Here is a 21,053-nt window from a genome sequence, read left to right on the forward strand (position 1 = left end):
AAAAGTATAAACTGGAGGGGAGGGTTTCTATCCCCCCAGCTTCCATTATACTAAGATGTATCTGATAATGCCATTTCTCAAGAGTGAAGAGGAGCATCATATGGAATAATGAAGAACGTATATCCATTCGTTTTCAGTAGCATGTGTTATCTAATTCCAATGTAAAATGGTTTTGAGACACCGTCGCTTATAGAATACAATCCTGTTCATCTGGCCCCATGAGAATCGACGTGTGCTTTGAAGATACGCCTCTTTCATCCTAGCTGACCTGTATAATGTCTCTTCAGTTGTAAATCATACAATATCAGCGTTCATAAAAACCCTTCCATTCCCTCACTAGGATCAAAAGGGCCAATATTCCTGAAAGCCTATCTTACACTGGATGTGATTATCGAGACGGCGGGAGGGTAAAAAGTGTGCGCAGCGACATGTTCCATAGATCAGTTATCCCTGACTAGTACAAACATTGACGCCATGGTAAATGGCAACGATCCTCATACTCGCTCTTATTCCAGTAGGCAGAGATGTGAAAGAGCTTGTCATTTTCTCTCGGCATCAGATAGCACCAGACACCCTTATGTGTTCGGACATTAAGACACATATTTCATAGCAGAGTAAATTCTCATTTATTTTACCTCCACATTCAGAGCTGATAGATATAAAATATATATATATATATATATATTATATATATATTATATATATATATATATTATATATATTTATATATATATAATATATATATATATATATATTATATATATCTATATATATATATATATATATATATATATATTTATATATATATATATATATATATATTATATATATATATATATATATATATATATATATATATATATATATATATATATATATATATATATATATATATATATATATATATATATATATATTTATATATATATATATATATATATATATATATATATATATATATATATATATTATATATATATATATATATATATATATGATATATATATTGTTGTTCGCTGATGATACAGCGCTGGTGGCTGATTCATGTGAGAAACTGCAGAAGCTGGTGACTGAGTTTGGTAAAGTGTGTGGAAGAAGAAAGTTAAGAGTAAATGTGAATAAGAGCAAGGTTATTAGGTACAGTAGGGGTGAGGGTCAAGTCAATTGGGAGGTGAGTTTGAATGGAGAAAAACTGGAGGAAGTGAAGTGTTTTAGATATCTGGGAGTGGATCTGTCAGCGGATGGAACCATGGAAGCGGAAGTGGATCATAGGGTGGGGGAGGGGGCGAAAATTTTGGGAGCCTTGAAAAATGTGTGGAAGTCGAGAACATTATCTCGGAAAGCAAAAATGGGTATGTTTGAAGGAATAGTGGTTCCAACAATGTTGTATGGTTGCGAGGCGTGGGCTATGGATAGAGATGTGCGCAGGAGGATGGATGTGCTGGAAATGAGATGTTTGAGGACAATGTGTGGTGTGAGGTGGTTTGATCGAGTGAGTAACGTAAGGGTAAGAGAGATGTGTGGAAATAAAAAGAGCGTGGTTGAGAGAGCAGAAGAGGGTGTTTTGAAATGGTTTGGGCACATGGAGAGAATGAGTGAGGAAAGATTGACCAAGAGGATATATGTGTCGGAGGTGGAGGGAACGAGGAGAAGAGGGAGACCAAATTGGAGGTGGAAAGATGGAGTGAAAAAGATTTTGTGTGATCGGGGCCTGAACATGCAGGAGGGTGAAAGGAGGGCAAGGAATAGAGTGAATTGGAGCGATGTAGTATACAGGGGTTGACGTGCTGTCAGTGGATTGAACCAAGGCATGTGAAGCGTCTGGGGTAAACCATGGAAAGCTGTGTAGGTATGTATATTTGCGTGTGTGGACGTATGTACATGTGTATGGGGGGGGGGGGGGTTGGGCCATTTCTTTCGTCTGTTTCCTTGCGCTACCTCGCAAACGCGGGAGACAGCGACAAAGTATAAAAAAAAAAAAAAAAAAAAAAAAAAAATATATATATATATATATATATATATATATATATATATATATATATGTTAACCAAATGGCGTCCTAGCTTCGTCTCTTCGATGTATATCAACTGACTGTTATATTTCTCTCTTGTGTCTCCCCTGATGATGTGATTATTACTCGAAAGTGCACTTGGGAACTTTTCGTGTTTCATTTTCCCCGTGGACTCATAGGAATACATACATATATATATATATATATATATATATATATATATATATATATATATATATATATATATATATATATATATATATATATATTAAAAAAACGTAGTTACTTCTGCAAGGAATTGAACCTGAGAAATGTAAGTATTGTCTTATCTTTAAAGAAGATCTGTAATGTTGTTTTGATGTAACTGATTTCGGTCATAGTGATGAACAGATTAACAAGTAGAGAGATGTACAGAGGTCCATGTCATTGCTCCATTATAGTAAGATTATTTGTTTATCATATGTATTCGCCATTTCCCGCGTTAGCGGGGTAGCGTTAAGAACAGAGGACTGAGCCTTAGAGGGATTATCCTTACTTGGCCCCCTTCTCTGTTCCTTCTTTTGGAAAAGTAAAAACTGGAGGGGAGGATATCCATCCCCCTAGCTTCCATTATACTAAAATGTATCTGATAATGCCATTTCTCAAGAGTGAAGAGGAGCATCATATGGAATAATGAAGAACGTATATCCATTCGTTTTCAGTAGCATGTGTTATCTAATTGCAATGTAAAATGTTTTTGAGACACCGTCGCTTATAGAATACAATCCTGTTCATCTGGCCCCATGAGAATCGACGTGTGCTCTGAAGATACGCCTCTTTCATCCTAGCTGACCTGTATAATGTCTCTTCAGTTGTAAATCATACAATATCAGCGTTCATAAAAACCCTTCCATTCCCTCACTAGGATCAAAAGGGCCAATATTCCTGAAAGCCTATCTTACACTGGATGTGATTATCGAGACGGCGGGAGGGTAAAAAGTGTGCGCAACGACATGTTCCATAGAGCAGTTATCCCTGACTAGTACAAACACTGACGCCATGGTAAATGGCAACGATCCTCATACTCGCTCTTATTCCAGTAGGCAGAGATGTGAAAGCGCTTGTCATTTTTCTCTCGGCATCAGATAGCACCAGACACCCTTATGTGTTCGGACATTAAGACACATATTTCATAGCAGAGTAAATTCTCATTTATTTTACCTCCACATTCAGAGCTGATAGATATAAATATATATATATACATATATATATATATATATATATATATATATATATATATATATATATATATATATATATATATATATATATATATATATATATCTATATATATATATATATATATATATATATATATATATATATTTATATATATATATATATATATATATATATATATATATATATATATATATATATATATATATATATATATATATATATATATATATATATATATATATATATATATATATATATATATATATGTATATATATATATATATATATATATATATATATATATATATATATATATATATATATATATATATATATATATATATAGATATATATATTGTTGTTCGCTGATGATACAGCGCTGGTGGCTGATTCATGTGAGAAACTGCAGAAGCTGGTGACGGAGTTTGATAAAGTGTGTGGAAGAAGAAAGTTAAGAGTAAATGTGAATAAGAGCAAGGTTTTTAGGTACAGTAGGGTCGAGGGTCAAGTAAATTGGGAGGTGAGTTTGAATGGAGAAAAACTGGAGGAAGTGAAGTGTTTTAGATATCTGGGAGTGGATCTGGCAGCGGATGGAACCATGGAAGCAGAAGTGGACCATAGGGTGGGGGAGGGGGCGAAAATTCTGGGAGCCTTGAAGAATGTGTGGAAGTCGAGAACATTATCTCGGAAAGCAAAAATGGGTATGTTTGAAGGAATAGTGGTTCCAACAATGTTGTATGGTTGCGAGGCGTGGGCTATGGATAGAGTTGTGCGCAGGAGGATGGATGTGCTGGAAATGAGATGTCTGAGGACAATGTGTGGTGTGAGGTGGTTTGATCGAGTAAGTAACGTAAGGGTGAGAGAGATGTGTGGAAATAAAAAGAGCGTGGTTGAGAGAGCAGAAGAGGGTGTTTTGAAATGGTTTGGGCACATGGAGAGAATGAGTGAGGAAAGGTTGACCAAGAGGATATATGTGTCGGAGGTGGAGGGAACGAGGAGAAGAGGGAGACCAAATTGGAGGTGGAAAGATGGAGTGAAAAAGATTTTGTGTGATCGGGGCCTGAACTTGCAGGAGGGTGAAAGGAGGGCAAGGAATAGAGTGAATTGGAGCAATGTGGTATACCGGGGTTGACGTGCTGTCAGTGGATTGAATCAAGACATGTGAAGCGTCTGGGGTAAACCATGGAAAGCTGTGTAGGTATGTATATTTGCGTGTGTGGACGTATGTATATACATGTGTATGGGGGGGGGTTGGGCCATTTCTTTCGTCTGTTTCCTTGCGCTACCTCGCAAACGCGGGAGACAGCGACAAAGTATAAAAAAAAAAAAAAAAAGATATATATATATATATATATATATATATATATATATATATATATATATATATATATATATATATATACATATATATATATATATATATATATATATATATATATATTTATTTATTTTGCTTTGTCGCTGTCTCCCGCTTTAGCGAGGTAGCGCAAGGAAACAGACGAAAAAATGGCCCAACCCACCCACATACACATGTATATACATACACGTCCACACACACACACATGTACATACATATACATACACGGACATATACATATATACACATGTATATATTCAAACATGCTATCTTCATCGATTTCCGTCACCACCCCGCCACATATGAAATGGCACCCCCCTCTCTCCCTCCGAGTGCGTGCGAGATAGCGCTAGGAAAAGACAATAAAGGCCACATTCGTTCACACTCAGTCTCTAGCTGTCATGGGTAATGCACCGAAACCACAGCTCCCTTTACACATCCAGGCCCCACAGAACTTTCCATGGTTTACCCCAGCCGCTTCACATGCCCTTGTTCAATCCATTGACAGCACGTCGACCCCGGTATACCACATCGTTCCAATTCACTCTATTCCTTGCACGCCTTTCACCCTCCTGTATGTTCAGGCACCGATCGCTCAAAATCTTTTTCACTCCATCCCTCCACCTCCAATTTGGTCTCCCACTTCTCCTCGTTCCCTCCACCTCTGACACATATATCCTCTTGGTCAATCTTTCCTCACTCATTCTCTCCATGTGACCAAACCATTTCAATACACCCTCTTCTGCGCTCTTAACCACACTTTTTTTTATTACCACACATCTCTCTTACCCTCTCATTACTTACTCGATCAAACCACATCACACCACATATTGTCCTCAAACATCTCATTTCTAACATATCCACCCTCCTCCGCACCTCTCTATCTATACCCCAAGCCTAAGAACCATATAACATTGTTGGAACCACCATTCCTTCAAAAATACTCATTTTTGATCGAGATAACGTTCTCGCACTCCACACACATTCTTCAACGCTCTCGGAACTTTCGCCCCCTTCCCCAACCTCTGACTAACTTCCGCTTCCATGGTTCCATCCGCTGTCAAATCCTCATCATGGAGACATCACACACCCCTGTCGCAAACCTACATTCACGGGGAACCAATCACTTTCCTCTCTTCCTACACGTACACATGCCTTACATCCTCGATAAAAACTTTTCACTGCTTCTAACAACTTGCCTCCCACACCATATATTCTTAATACCTTCCACAGAGCATCTCTATCAACTCTATCATATACCTTCTCCAGATCCATAAATGCTACATAGAAATCCATTTGCTTTTCTAAGTATTTCTCACATACATTCTTCAAAGCAAACACCTGATCCACACATCCTCTACCACTTCTGAAACCACACTGCTCTTCCCCAATCTGATGCTCTGTACATGCCTTCACCCTCTCAATCAATACCCTCTCATATAATTTCCCAGGAATACTCAACATACTTATACCTCTGTAATTTGAGCACTCACTCTTATCCCCTTTGCCTTTGTACAATGGCACTATGCACGCATTCCGCCAATCCTCAGGCACCTCACCATGAGTCATACATACATTAAATAACCTTCCCAACCAGTCAACAACACAGTCTTACCGTTTTTTAATAAATTCCACAGCAATACCATCCAAACCCACCGCTTTGCCGCCTTTCATCATCCGTAGAGATTTATATATATATATATATATATATATATATATATATATATATATATATATATATATATATATATATATATATATATATATATGTACATATGTATATATATATATATATATATATATATATATATATATATATATATATATCTTATATATTTTATATATTTTATCCCTGGGGATAGGGGAGAAAGAATACTTCCCACGTATTCCCTGCGTGTCGTAGAAGGCGACTAAAAGGGGAGGGAGCGGGGGGCTGGAAATCCTCCCCTCTCAATTTTTTTTTTTTTTTTTTTTAATTTTCCAAAAGAAGGAACAGAGAAGGGGGCCAGGTGAGGATATTCCCTCAGTGGCCCAGTTCTCTGTTCTTAACGCTACCTCGCTAACGCAGGAAATGGCGAATAGTTTTTTTTTTTTTTTTTTTTTTTTTTTTTTTTTCCCAAAAGAAGGAACAGAGAAGAGGGCCAGGTGAGGATATTCCCTCAAAGGCCCAGTCCTCTGTTCTTAACGCTACCTCGCTATCGCGGGAAATGACGAATAGTATGAAAAAAAAGAAAAAAAAAAATATATATATATATATATATATATATATATATATATATATATATATATATATATATATATATACATATATATATATATATATATATATATATATATATATATATATATATATATATATATATATTTTTTTTTTTTTGTCGCTGTCTCCCGCGTTTGCGAGGTAGCGCAAGGAAACAGACGAAAGAAATGGCCCAACCCACCCCCATACACATGTATATACATACGTCCACACACGCAAATATACATACCTACACAGCTTTCCATGGTTTACCCCAGACGCTTCACATGCCTTGATTCAATCCACTGCCAGCACGTCAACCCCGGTATACCACATCGCTCCAAATCACTCTATTCCTTGCCCTCCTTTCACCCTCCTGCATGTTCAGGCCCCGATCACACAAAATCTTTTTCACTCCATCTTTCCACCTCCAATTTGGTCTCCCTCTTCTCCTCGTTCCCTCCACCTCCGACACATATATTCTCTTGGTCAATCTTTCCTCACTCATTCTCTCCATGTGCTCGAACCATTTCAAAACACCCTCTTCTGCTCTCTCAACCACGCTCTTTTTATTTCCACACATCTCTCTTACCCTTACGTTACTTACTCGATCAAACCACCTCACACCACACACTGTCCTCAAACATCTCATTTCCAGCACATCCATCCTCCTGCGCACAATTCTATCCATAGCCCACGCCTCGCAACCATACAACATTGTTGGAACCACTATTCCTTCAAACATACCCATTTTTGCTTTCCGAGATAATGTTCTCGACTTCCACACATTCTTCAAGGCTCCCAGAATTTTCGCCCCCTCCCCCACCCTATGATCCACTTCCGCTTCCATGGTTCCATCCGCTGCCAGATCCACTCCCAGATATCTAAAACACTTCACTTCCTCCAGTTTTTCTCCATTCAAACTCACCTCCCAATTGACTTGACCCTCAACCCTACTGTACCTAATAACCTTGCTCTTATTCACATTTACTCTTAACTTTCTTCTTCCACACACTTTACCAAACTCAGTCACCAGCTTCTGCAGTTTCTCACATGAATCAGCCACCAGCGCTGTATCATCAGCGAACAACAACTGACTCACTTCCCAAGCTCTCTCATCCCCAACAGACTTCATACTTGCCCCTCTTTCCAAAACTCTTGCATTCACCTCCCTAACAACCCCATCCATAAAGAAATTAAACAACCATGGAGACATCACACACCCCTGCCGCAAACCTACATTCACTGAGAACCAATCACTTTCCTCTCTTCCTACACGTATACATGCCTTACATCCTCGATAGAAACTTTTCACTGCTTCTAACAACTTGCCTCCCACACCATATATTCTTAATACCTTCCACAGAGCATCTCTATCAACTCTATCATATGCCTTCTCCAGATCCATAAATGCTACATAGAAATCCATTTGCTTTTCTAAGTATTTCTTCAAAGCAAACACCTGATCCACACATCCTCTACCACTTCTGAAACCACACTGCTCTTCCCCAATCTGATGCTCTGTACATGCCTTCACCCTCTCAATCAATACCCTCCCATATAATTTACCAGGAATACTCAACAAACTTATACCTCTGTAATATGTATATATATATATATATATATATATATATATATATATATATATATATATATATATATATATATATATATATATATATATATATATATATATATATATATATATATATATATATATATATATATATATATATATATATATATATATATATATATATATATATATATATATATATATATATATATATATATATATATATATATATATATATATATGTATATATATATATATATATATATATATATATATATATATATATATATATATATATATATATATATATATATATATATATATATATTTGTGTGTGTGTGTGTGTGTGTGTGTGTACATGAATAATTTAAAGAAGCGAATACCTAAAAGCAGCCATCTTTTCCTGCAACAGTTCACTCATACCTTCTTAATCTCCCAACATCAGATTTCCTGTTTTATTTACCTTTTATTTCCCTCTGAGGGTCCTTCACCTCCAGCTCACCTATGTTGGTCAAGGGTCGCCAATTTTATACCTGCCAAATATCGCGATTATTTTCTAGTTTTCTTTACCTTAGACAGCAACGGTATTAGCCTCATTTTCTGCCTCCCTCATAAACAAGTACAATCCTCATGCTCCTTCATATCACTCATGATATTCATGGCCAATTTTCCTGCTCTGCTTCAGGGGCCAATCATCATTAACGTATTTTGTTGGAGCTCATTTTCATCACTTGTACCTCTCTACGGATAGGGTTCAGGTGAAGTATACATATGTGTATATATTTCTTTTTGTATTCATTCGCCGTTTCACATGTTAGCGAATTAGGGCCAGGAACAGGCGTAAGAATAGGCCTCATCCCCTCACATCCTTTCTCCAGCTGTCGTGTGTAATGCAAGGAAACCACAGGTCCGTACCCATACCCAGGTCCCACAGACCATTCCATGGTTTACCTCGGACGTTTCACATACCCTGGTTCAGTCCATTGACAGCACGTCACTCCCTGTACACACCATGGATCCAGTGCATATTTTCCGGGCACACCTCTCACCCTTTTACATGCTCAGGTCTCGAGATCGCAAAATCTTATTCACTCCACCCTCCCATCTTCAATCTAGTCTCCCTCTCTTCCTTTTCCTCTCGAGTTTTTACATGCATATATATATATCTTCTTTTTGTCGACCTCTCCTCACGCATTCTCTTCCTATGACCAAACCATTTCAGCACACCCTCTATGATTATTTCACCCATACTTTTCACACTACCAACCTTTCCTATGACTATTTTACTTGATCAACCATCCTTATGATCCACCGTACATTCTCATCTATAACCAATGCCTCACATCCGTACAACTATACCTTCAAACATACCCATTTTCACCTTTCTTTCCACACATTCTCCAATGCTTCCAGAACCTTCGCCCCCTCACCCACCCTATGACTCACTTCCGTTCCCATGATTCAAATCGACATCATGTCCACTTTTATGTATCTAGAAAACTTTGTGTCATCCATATTTTCTCCATTCAAACTCACAACCCAACAAATCTATGTTCCTGCATTGCTAAACTTAATAACCTGCCTTTTATCTAAATTCAATCTCAACTCTCTCCTTTCTCAAACTTTCCCAAACACAATCACCAGCTTCTTCAGATTCTTACTCGGATCTGCCATCAGTGTCTTGTCATCTGCAAACAACACCTGACTCACCTCTCAAGGCCTCCCAAGCCCTACAGACTTCATGCATGCCCCGCACTCCAAGAGGCATGAGTCCACCTCCTTCACCACCCCACCTATAAACAAATTAAACAGCCATGGTGACATAATACAACCCTGTCACGATAAAAACTACTCATCCTGTTCTCTGCCTACTTGTACACATACCTTCCTCTTCCTCTCTTGATAAAAACTCCTCACTGCTTCTGGTAGCTTTCCTTCCATACTATATATACGTAACACTTTCCACAAAGCATCTCTATCAACCCTATCATATGGTTTTTCGACATCCATGACTAACTCTGACAAATCTATCTGGTTCTCTTAGTATGTCTTACACACATTCTGTATTATGTACATGTATGTAAAAAAGAAAGTGGAAAGTGAAAAACGGTAAGTTTCCAAGTGCACTTTCGTGTGATGATCACATCGTTAGGGGAGATACAAGAATGAGATACACGTCGTAGAACAGTCAGTTGATATACAAGGAAGAGACGTAGCTAAGACGCCACTGGTAGAAAAACGTTACTGTATGGCAACGCTTGTTTACCAATGGCGTCTTAGCTACGTCTCTTCGTTGTATATCAGCTGACTGTTTTACGTCTACTCTCATTTTGTATCTCCCCTAACGATGTGATCATCACATGAAAGTGCACTTGGAAACTTATCCTGTTCTTTTCCCTGTGTTTTCTTTTTTGTTGCATATACTAGATCATGCGCACCACTATGACTTGCAATATATATATATATATATATATATATATATATATATATATATATATATATATATATATATATATATATATATATATATATATATATATATATATATATATATATATATATATATATATATATATATATATATATATACATACATATATATATATATATATATATATATATATATATATATATATATATATATATATATATATATATATATATATATATATATATATATTATATATATATATATATATATATTCTCTGTTCTTAACGCTACCTCGCTAACGCGGGAAATGGCGAATAGTTTGAAAAAAAAAAAAAAAATATATATATATATATATATATATATATATATATATATATGTTTATATATATATATATATATATATGTATGTATATATATATATATATATATATATATATATATATATATATATATATATATATATATATATATATATATATATATATATATATATATATATATATATATATATAATGTGCGTGTATATAATTTAATACAACAGCATATTTAGAGTTATTGATCTACTTTCTTATGTTCTGAGATGTTTTTCAGTATTTTTCAACTATCAGGTGAGTGTTCAAACACCAGTTGAGCGTAGTCCATCATTTATCACACTGAAGCTTTCGCCTCCACAGAGGCATCATCAGGAAACCACAAAAAAAGGGAAAAACTGCGTTACAAAACTTGGATAAGAAAAGTAGAACGCGAACAGAATATCAGAACACTGTATATGTATATCTAACCCGATAAAACATGGCAGTTGACCAAAACAAGTTGAAGAAAACTAAGATAAGAAACTGTAGCTACAAAATCCATCATAATTGTCCAAGAAGAAAACTTATAAAAATATTATCCACGAACCAGGAAAGTATTTTGCCTGAGTGAAATATCAAAACACTGTGTATGTATATCTAACGCTATATAACATGGCAGTTGACCAAAAAAAATTTAAGAAAACTAAGATAAGAAACTGTAGCTACAAAATCCATCATAATTGTCCAGGAAGAAAACTTATAAAAACATTATCCACTTGCTCGATAGATCATAATTTCATTCGTACATGTAGCATAAAGCAACTCATGTTGGACCTGTGTGAGTCTATCAACCGCTTCATCAACCTTAGAATACTTCAGGAAGATCCTTTTTTTTTTTTTAGAATATTCCATTTTTGCAGAATAATCCTTTTTTGCAGAATATTGCTTTTTGCAGAATAGTCCTTTTTGCAGAATATTCCTTTTTGCAGAATATGCCTTTTTGCAGAATATTCCATTTTGGCAGAATATTCCTTTTTGCAGAATATTCCTTTTTGCAGAATATGCCTTTTTTGCAGAATATTCCTTTTTGCAGAATATTCTTTTTTTTTGGCAGAATATTTCACTTTTTTTTCAGATGATGTCTCATATCTTCCCTCCCGGCGAAGACCTAGTCTGTATCCTTATTTTCCCCCTCATAGTCGCATCGTTACTTCAAGGTTCCCCATCAGTGATGGACGAAGAGGACTGATGATATTCCTCTATCCCTCTGGTGGCTTGGTGTTAGGTTAGTGGCCCGTGGGTAGGGGATCGAACCCCAGGCAAGGATTCCCGCCTGATTGAGGGTACGCTTCGGGTAGAATGTCCCGCTTCGGGGAGATTGTGTCATCCGAGATCTATCTTGTCGAAGGACTGACTGCTTCCTCCAAAGGTTTCCAGCTCCTCCCTGCTACTGACTGTGGCGCAGCCTTGAGGTTGCAGAAACTCTCAGAGAAGTGGCCTAGGCCACATGATGAAGAAGAAGAAGAAGAAGAAGAAGAAGAAGAAGAAGAAGAAGAAGAAGAAGAAGAAGAAGAAGAAAAAGAAGAAGAAAAAGAAGAAGAGGAAGAAGAAAAGGAAGAGGAAGAGGAGGAGGAGAAGTCTTCAAGTCTAGTATACATGTTTTTCTTGCTTGGCAAGAGACAATGGTCCTTGTATTCTTTGGGAACCATTTTTCTTCGTACATATGGCTGAAGCGTTTCCAATCATCGCCAATCAAAGGTCATGTATATTCTCCTCTCTCCCGTAGCGAGTGTCAGCTACTGCCTCACTCACCACAGGCCCTGTCCCCCGCTGCTTTTGAGTCCACTATATGTCCAGAGGATAAAGTTCTCTCTGAATAATTCAACCACAGGAATGCGGTTGTTAACACGAAGACCTTTTTCTCTCCGGCGCGCTCTTTTACCGAAAGAAATTCTTATTTCATGTGTGACTTTTTTTGCTTCGGGTATATCTGGAATTAATTCCTCCCTGCCTCGTGTTTGTGAATTTTAAGAGCGAGATTCTCAACAAAATTCCAGCCATGTACTAGTCTATTCTTATGGGTATTCGCTAATTTTTCTAGTTTCTGAACTAGACTTTCCGCATCAACCTTTCTATTCTAGGCTGCATAGATTCAGTGAATTAGTATTCTCGTAAATGATATATTAGAAGTTGATCTATAATTATTTATCTTTGAGGTATGGGAGAAAGAATTCCACCCACGTATTCCCTGCGTGTCGTAGAAGGCGACAAAAGTGGGCGGGGAGCGAGGGGCTGAAAATCACCCCCTTCTCCCTTCTTGTATTTCAATATATAAACGAAGGAACAGAAGAAGGAGCCAAGCTGCTTTTCTTCGTCTGCTAGTAGCTCTCCCTCACCCATGCAGGAAACGGCGATCAAATATGAAAGAAAACGTTTATAGATACTATACCCATATGAGTCAACGTTTACAGATACTATATCCATATGAGTCAACGTTTACAGATACTATATCCATATGAGTCAACGTTTACAGATACTATATCCATATGAGTCAACGTTTACAGATACTATATCCATATGAGTCAGCATACACCTGGGGTATATCTGATGTAGCATTAAACCCTCTAATGATGCTAACTGAACCTAAATGGATACGTCGTATTTCCTGGGGATCTTAAGATGGGTAACCTATTCTCGTGAACCAAAAGTTATCTTTTTTTCTTAAGCCATGGTCTGCAGGGCATCACAAGCAAAGGCTAAGAACAACAACCAAAAAAAAGGGGGGGAGGCAGGTGGACTAGCTGGTCACGGATGTTGGTCACACACACACACACACACGCACACACACAAGAGAAGACAAAGAATTAGGGACATACTGGAGGGGGAACATACAAGACAAAAGAGCATCGGGTCGGGCGGGGACAAGCGCAGCGCGAAGAAGATGGCATCGGGGGAGAGAGAGAGAGAGAGAGAGAGAGAGAGAGAGAGAGAGAGAGAGAGAGAGAGAGAGTCCCAAGGACAGTCCCCCAACCGCGCCTCCCCCCTGATGACAGTAGTTTATGGAAAGTGACTCGAGAGCAAACGCCACTGCCCATCACAAGGGAATGGCCGGAAACGGAGTTCTCTCTCTCTCTCTCTCTTTCTCTCTCTCTCTCTCTCTCTCTCTCTCTCTCTCTCTCTCTCTCTCTCTCTCTCTCTCTCTCTCTCTCTCTCTCTCTCTTTTTTTTTTCCTCCTTAATGTTTTCCTTCTTATTTCCATCCTATCGCAAGTTTTATCTCATCATGGAAAGTAACCTTTGACCCTTTATCTATGTACTGAGGCTTTACCCAGGCACACACACACACACACACACACACACACACACACACACACACAGAGGATATCAAAAAGATTGCACTTGAGTTAAGAAAGTTCAGCTATAGGGAAAGGCTAAAGGCCTTATAAAATTCCCCAACTTTGTTGAGAGAAGAGTGAGAGGTGACTTGATCACAGGCTTTAAGATTCTGAATTGGAATAACGTGGCCGGCAGTGAACAGTTCTTCGCGAAACGGAGGGATAGAACAACCAGAGAACATAACATGATATTAAGCAAGAAACTTATTAGAAATGGGAAGAAGCACTTTTTATAGTCCATGATCGCAGGGTGAATGAAACAGAATGAATGAAGGCATAGTCAATGCAGAGAGCATACAGAAATATCCTTGCTTCCTTCGAGAACATGTCTCGCATTCATAACATAAGAAGCACTTTTTATAGTCTATGATCGCAGGGTGAGTGAAATAGAATGAATGAAGCTATAGTCAATGTAGAGAGCACACAGAAATATCCTTGCTTCCTTCGAGAACATGACTCGCATTCATAACATAAGAAGCACTTTTTATAGTCTATGATCGCAGGGTGAATGAAATAGAATGAATGAAGCTATAGTCAATGCAGAGAGCACACAGAAATCATTTCAAAACACCCTCTTCTGCTCTCTCGACCACACTCTTTCTATTACCACACATCTCTCTTACCCTATTATTACTTATTCGATCAAACCACCTCACACCACATACTGTCCTCAAACATCTCATTTCCAGCACATCCACCCTCCTGCGCACAACTCTATCCATAGCCCACGCCTCGCAACCATACAACATTGTTGGAACCACTATTCCTTCAAACATACCCATTTTTGCTTTACGAGATAATGTTCCACACATTCTTCAAGGCTCACAGAATTTTCTCCCCCTCCCCCACCCTATGATTCACTTCCGTTTCCATGGTTCCATCCGCTGCCAGATCCACTCCCAGATGTCTAAAACACTTCACTTCCTCCAGTTTTTCTCCATTCAAACTTACCCTCCAGTATTATCCCTGGGGATAGTGGAGGAAGAATACTTCCCACGTATTCCCTGCGTGTCGTAGAAGGCGACTAAAAGAAGGGAGAAGGTGGCTAGAAATCCTCCCCTCTCTTTTTTTTTTTATAATTTTCCAAAAGAAGGAACAGAGAAGGGGGCCAGGTGAAGATATTCCTTCAAAGGCCCGGTCCACTTATCTTAACGCCACCTTGCTAACACGGGAAATGGCGAATAGTATTAAAAAAGAATATATATATATATATATATATATATATATATATATATATATATATATATATATATAAAGAGAGAGAGAGAGAGAGAGAGAGAGAGAGAGAGAGAGAGAGAGAGAGAGAGAGAGAGAGAGAGAGAGAGAGAGAGTTTTGTGGGGCCTGAATATGGAAAGGGAGCTACGGTTTCGGTGCATTACACATGACCGATAGAGACTGAGTGTGGGGATGCTGTTTCATGTTTAGCGGGGTGGCGACGAGAATAGATGAAGGCAGCAAGTATGAATATGTACAGGTGTACATATGTATATGTCTGTGTATGTATATGTATGTGTACGTTGAAATGCATAGGTACGTAAATGTGCGTGCGTGGGTGTTTATGCATATACATATGTACGTGGGTGGATTGGGCTATTCCTTCGTCTGTTTCCTTGCGCTATCTCGCTAACGCGGGAGACAGCAATTATGGATAATATATATATATATATATATATATATATATATATATATATATATATATATATATATATATATATATATATATATATATATATATTTTGTCGCTGTCTCCCGCGTTTGCGAGGTAGCGCAAGGAAACAGACCAAAGAAATGGCCCAATCCACCCCCAAACACATGTATATACATACGTCCACACACGCAAATATACATACCTACACAGCTTTCCATGGTTTACCCCAGACGCTTCACATACCCTGATTCAATCCACTGACAGCACGTCAACCCCGGTATACCACATCGATCCAATTCACTTTATTCCTTGCCCTCCTTTCACCCTCCTGCATATTCAGGCCCCGATCACACAAAATCTTTTTCACTAAATCTTTCCACCTCCAATTTGGTCTCCCACTTCTCCTCGTTCCCTCCACCTCCGACATATATATCCTCTTGGTCAAGCTTTCCTCACTCATTCTCTCCATGTGCCCAAACCATTTCAAAACACCCTTTTCTGCTCTCTCAACCACACTCTTTTTATTTCCACACATCTCTCTTACCCTTACGTTACTCACTCGATCAAACCACCTCACACCACACATTGTCCTCAAACATCTCATTTCCAGCACATCCATCCTCCTGCGCACAACTCTATCCATAGCCAACGCCTCGCAACCATACAACATTGTTGGAACCACTATTCCTTCAAACATACCCATTTTTGCTTTCCGAGATAATGTTGTCGACTTCCACACATTCTTCGAGGCTCCCAAGGTTTTCGCCCCCTCCCCCACCCTATGATCCACTTCCGCTTCCATGGTTCCATCCGCTGCCAGATCCACTCCCAGATATCTAAGACACTTCACTTCCTCCAGTTTTTCTCCATTCAAACTTACCTCCCAATTGACTTGACCCTCAACCCTACTGTACCTAATTACCTTGCTCTTATTCACATTTACTCTTAACTTTCTTCTTTCACACACTTTACCAAACTCAGTCACCAGCTTCTGCAGTTTCTCACATGAATCAGCCACCAGCGCTGTATCATCATATATATATATATATATATATATATATATATATATATATATATATATATATATATATATATATATATATATATATAGATATGTATATATATATATATATATATATATATATATATATATATATATATATATATATATATATATATATATATATATATATGTATATATATATATATATATATATATATATATATATATATATATATATATATATATATATATATATATATATATATATATATATATATATACATATATATTGCAACCTCACAAACCTATTGCTCATATGTGCTCTCTCTCTCTCTCTCTCTCTCTCTCTCTCTCTCTCCGTAACTAGGTTGGTAGCGTCATGGAAGGCTCGGGCTGGGGCGCTCCGGCCTGGGACCCGGAGAGCCGCACACGCTCAGTTGCTCCCTGGCCCTTGTCGTGAGGGGACGTGCGTGCCGTCGCTCCGCTGCACCTGTCTCCCACCTCCTCCTCTCACTCCTCTCTCTCTCCTACCACCCACCGGGTGCGCTGCTAACTGAAGTAGTCATCTACCATCGAACTCCTCGCCGCGAACACGCAGTCTGACGAAGAGCAAGTGATGCGAAATGGCAACGTAGCCATAGATCTGTTGTGTATGCGAACTCCGACACTGGAGAGAGAGAGAGACGCGTTTGTGATTTTTCAGCTGTGAGTTGCCCAGATGTTGACCAGAAATTGAATTGTATCTTTAGTCGCAGTGTGACGTCTCATGAGAACTGCCTCGTTACGAGATGAGAACGCTATAGGAACATCGTGTGGTTCATATGCTAATGATCAGAAGCATTTCCAATAGACTTGTATACGTTGTGATATATATACATATATATATATACATATGTATATATATATATATAAATATATATATATATATATATATATATATATATATATATATATATATATATATATATATATATATATATATGTATATGGATAGAGGACACCACAGTGTGCATGAATATTCTATGAACATATAAGTATATATATATATATATATATATATATATATATATATATATATATATATATATATATATATATATATATATATATATATATATACATTGCAGCAAACGTACATAGTCTAAAGAAACGAAAGAGAAGACGTAGTTGCAGAAGCTCTGTGTGTGCGTCCGTGTGTCTGTGTGTGTGTGTGTGTAGGGTGGCGCGGCAGCCTGGGTCCTAAAGCAGGCAGACGGTTCTCCTCTCTCTCTCTCTCTCTCTCTCTCTCTCTCTCTCTCTCTCTCTCTCTCTCTCTCTCTCTCTCTCTCTCTCTCTCACACACACACACACACACACAGCTGCAGGACCTGGGTTCTCGTCTTCCAGCTTACCCTCTGGAGTGGACTCTGGTTAGTCATAGGTTTTCAAAAAAAAAAAAAAATTTAGTCACGTCTTCCTCTTTCCCTTCCTCCCTACCTCCCTCCTCCGTGTTGGTGTTGGCGGCTGTGGTGGTGTTGGCGGCTGTGGTGGTGGTGGTGGCGGTGGTGGCGGTGCTGTTAATTCCAGGACTGTGATTGTTAACTTTCCTTTCAAACTGATGCTCTGGTGTTGTGAGGGAGCTGTTTGCCGGCGAGTTAATGAGACGTTTAGCAGAGAAAGTGAAGTACTGTGACCCACAGGAGCTGACTACCAGACCCCTGTCTGTGGTAGGGGCTCTGCCACCAGCCCCTGAACTCGTCCCCTGCCGCCGTGGTAGGGAGGGCTCGACCCTGCTAGTGCCAAGGGCTCTGTTGACCAACCCTGAACGTCTCTTCTGCCATTACGTTACCGAGGGATAGACCCTGTCAGTGCTAGGGGCTCTGGTGCCCAACCCAGAACGTCTCCCCTGCCATTACGTTACCGAGGGATAGACCCTGTCAGTGCTAGGGGCTCTGTTGACCAACCCTGAACGTCTCCCCTGCCATTACGTTACCGAGGGATAGACCCTGTCAGTGCCAGGGGCTCTGTTCACCAGCCCTGAACGTCCCCTTCTTCTGTCATCACACTCATAAGAGATCGCCTCCAGCAGTCGTACGGAGCTCTCTCACCAACCCTGAACCTGCGTCTTGCTCCATCAGCCCTGGGCTGCTTGTACCCTGAACCATCATATCCAAGGTAAGTCTTATTTACAAGTTTTCGTCTCATTATTTTTCCTCAATATTCGCTCTCATAAGCACCCTTCTGTCTATGATATCTTCGCAGAGGTTTTTGTTTTGTTTCGTCACGTCCACACGTACGAAGACTGCTTGTGAGTGGTTCATACGGCGTCCGTGATGCTGGTCTGGTGGCGCGTAGTGCTTTAAGGTGACTATTGGCAGTCACACGATAGATAATAGACACTGGCAGTCACACGATAGATAATAGAGATATAGAAAAACAAACAGAACACTGACAGAGATTTGGTGTATCCCATTCATGACAGATTAAGAGAAAATGTCAACCAAACGAGAAAATTAAGGTAAATGTTTCGTCTCCTACAATTTTTTTTAAAGATTAAGAAAATGTCAACCAAACAAGAAAATTAAGGTAAATGTTTCGTCTCCTACAATTTTTTTCCCAAAGATTAAACACGAAGAAAAATGAGGGTGCGAAAGCCAGGGCTCCTCCGCTTACATAGTTGCCTCGACTTGCCCTACTTTCGCACCGAGCGCTGTGCTTCTTGCCCCTTGTTATGACACGAGATCTTCCCCAAGATGGATCTCTGTTTATGCAAACTAAGTCAGACCGTTGCGGGAATTTCATAAGCTTAACATGTAATTTGAGTATCTGGATCACGCCGTTAATGTGACCCAGAGAGAGAAAAAAAGGAAGGACGTATATTTCGACAGTATATCTCCGTTCTTTGTGGTTCTCCAGATGTTGGGGTACTTACTCTCAAGATGATGGTGGAGTGTAGTGGTGGGCATATGTCAGCGTCAGAGCCAAGGAGGAGGAGGAAGAGGTGGAGGAGGAGGAGGAGGAGGAGGAGGAGGAGGAGGAGGAGGAGGTTGATCGCTCTGGATGGAGCGATGAACGCTTCGTCCTTGCCCGCCCACCTCATACCGAGCGTCCACATTATGTATTTAACTGTGACCTATTCACTGCAAGCGATGACTTTATCACACTCTGCCAGCAGCTACGGGTGGTAGGTTGTGAGACGGGAGTACGAAGGAATGGGACGCAAGTACTCACCTCCCCTCACATGTCTTACCACGGGAGTACGAAGGAATGGGACGCCACAAGCCACCTCCCCTCCCATGTCTTACCACGGGAGTACGAAGGAATGGGACGCCACAAGCCACCTCCCCTTCCTAGTCTTACCACGGGAGTACGAAGGAATGGGACGCCACAAGCCACCTCCCCTTCCTAGTCTTACCACTGGAGTAAGAAGGGATGGGACGCAATCAGCCACCTCCCCTTCCTAGTCTTACCACGGGAGTATGAAGGAATGGGACACCACAAGCCACCTCCCCTTCCTAGTCTTACCACGGGAGTACGATGGGATGGGACGCCATAAGCCACCTCCCCTCCCATGGCTCCCCGTCCATCTGGAAGAGGGAGATGGTACGTTTTCTGAAAGTGAAGGTGCAGACCTTGAACACGACGGTGTACGATTTCTGAGCGCAGTGGTATACGACCCTTGACGATGATTTCTGAGCACGACGGTATACGACCCTTGACGACGATTTCTGAGCACGACGGTATACGACCCTTGACGACGACTTCTGAGCACGACGGTATACGACCCTTGACGACGATTTCTGAGCACGACGGTATACGACCCTTGACGACGATTTCTGAGCACGACGGTATACGACCCTTGACGACGATTTCTGAGCACGACGGTATACGACCCTTGAC

At 39.3% G+C, this 21,053-nt stretch overlaps 2 protein-coding genes across 5 annotated transcripts in view; one reads left to right on the plus strand and one right to left on the minus strand.

Moving 5' to 3' along the window:
• Positions 1-21,053, minus strand: part of LOC139762017 (probable serine/threonine-protein kinase DDB_G0281745) — a 175,568-nt gene that overhangs the window by 105,304 nt on the left and 49,211 nt on the right. The gene's annotated exons all lie outside the window — the stretch shown is intronic.
• Positions 17,616-21,053, plus strand: part of LOC139761960 (lachesin-like) — a 313,136-nt gene continuing 309,698 nt past the window's right edge. For 2 of the 4 annotated variants that reach the window (XM_071686682.1, XM_071686685.1), the window contains exons 1-2: positions 17,616-17,879; positions 18,741-19,328. The gene's annotated coding sequence lies outside the window, so the exon portion shown is untranslated. Of the gene's footprint in view, positions 17,880-18,301; positions 19,329-21,053 lie in introns of all 4 variants that reach the window. The other 2 variants (XM_071686683.1, XM_071686684.1) reach the window with 2 other exon arrangements.

This window comes from Panulirus ornatus, chromosome 42, assembly GCF_036320965.1.
Source record: "Panulirus ornatus isolate Po-2019 chromosome 42, ASM3632096v1, whole genome shotgun sequence".
Lineage (NCBI taxonomy): Eukaryota > Metazoa > Arthropoda > Malacostraca > Decapoda > Palinuridae > Panulirus > Panulirus ornatus.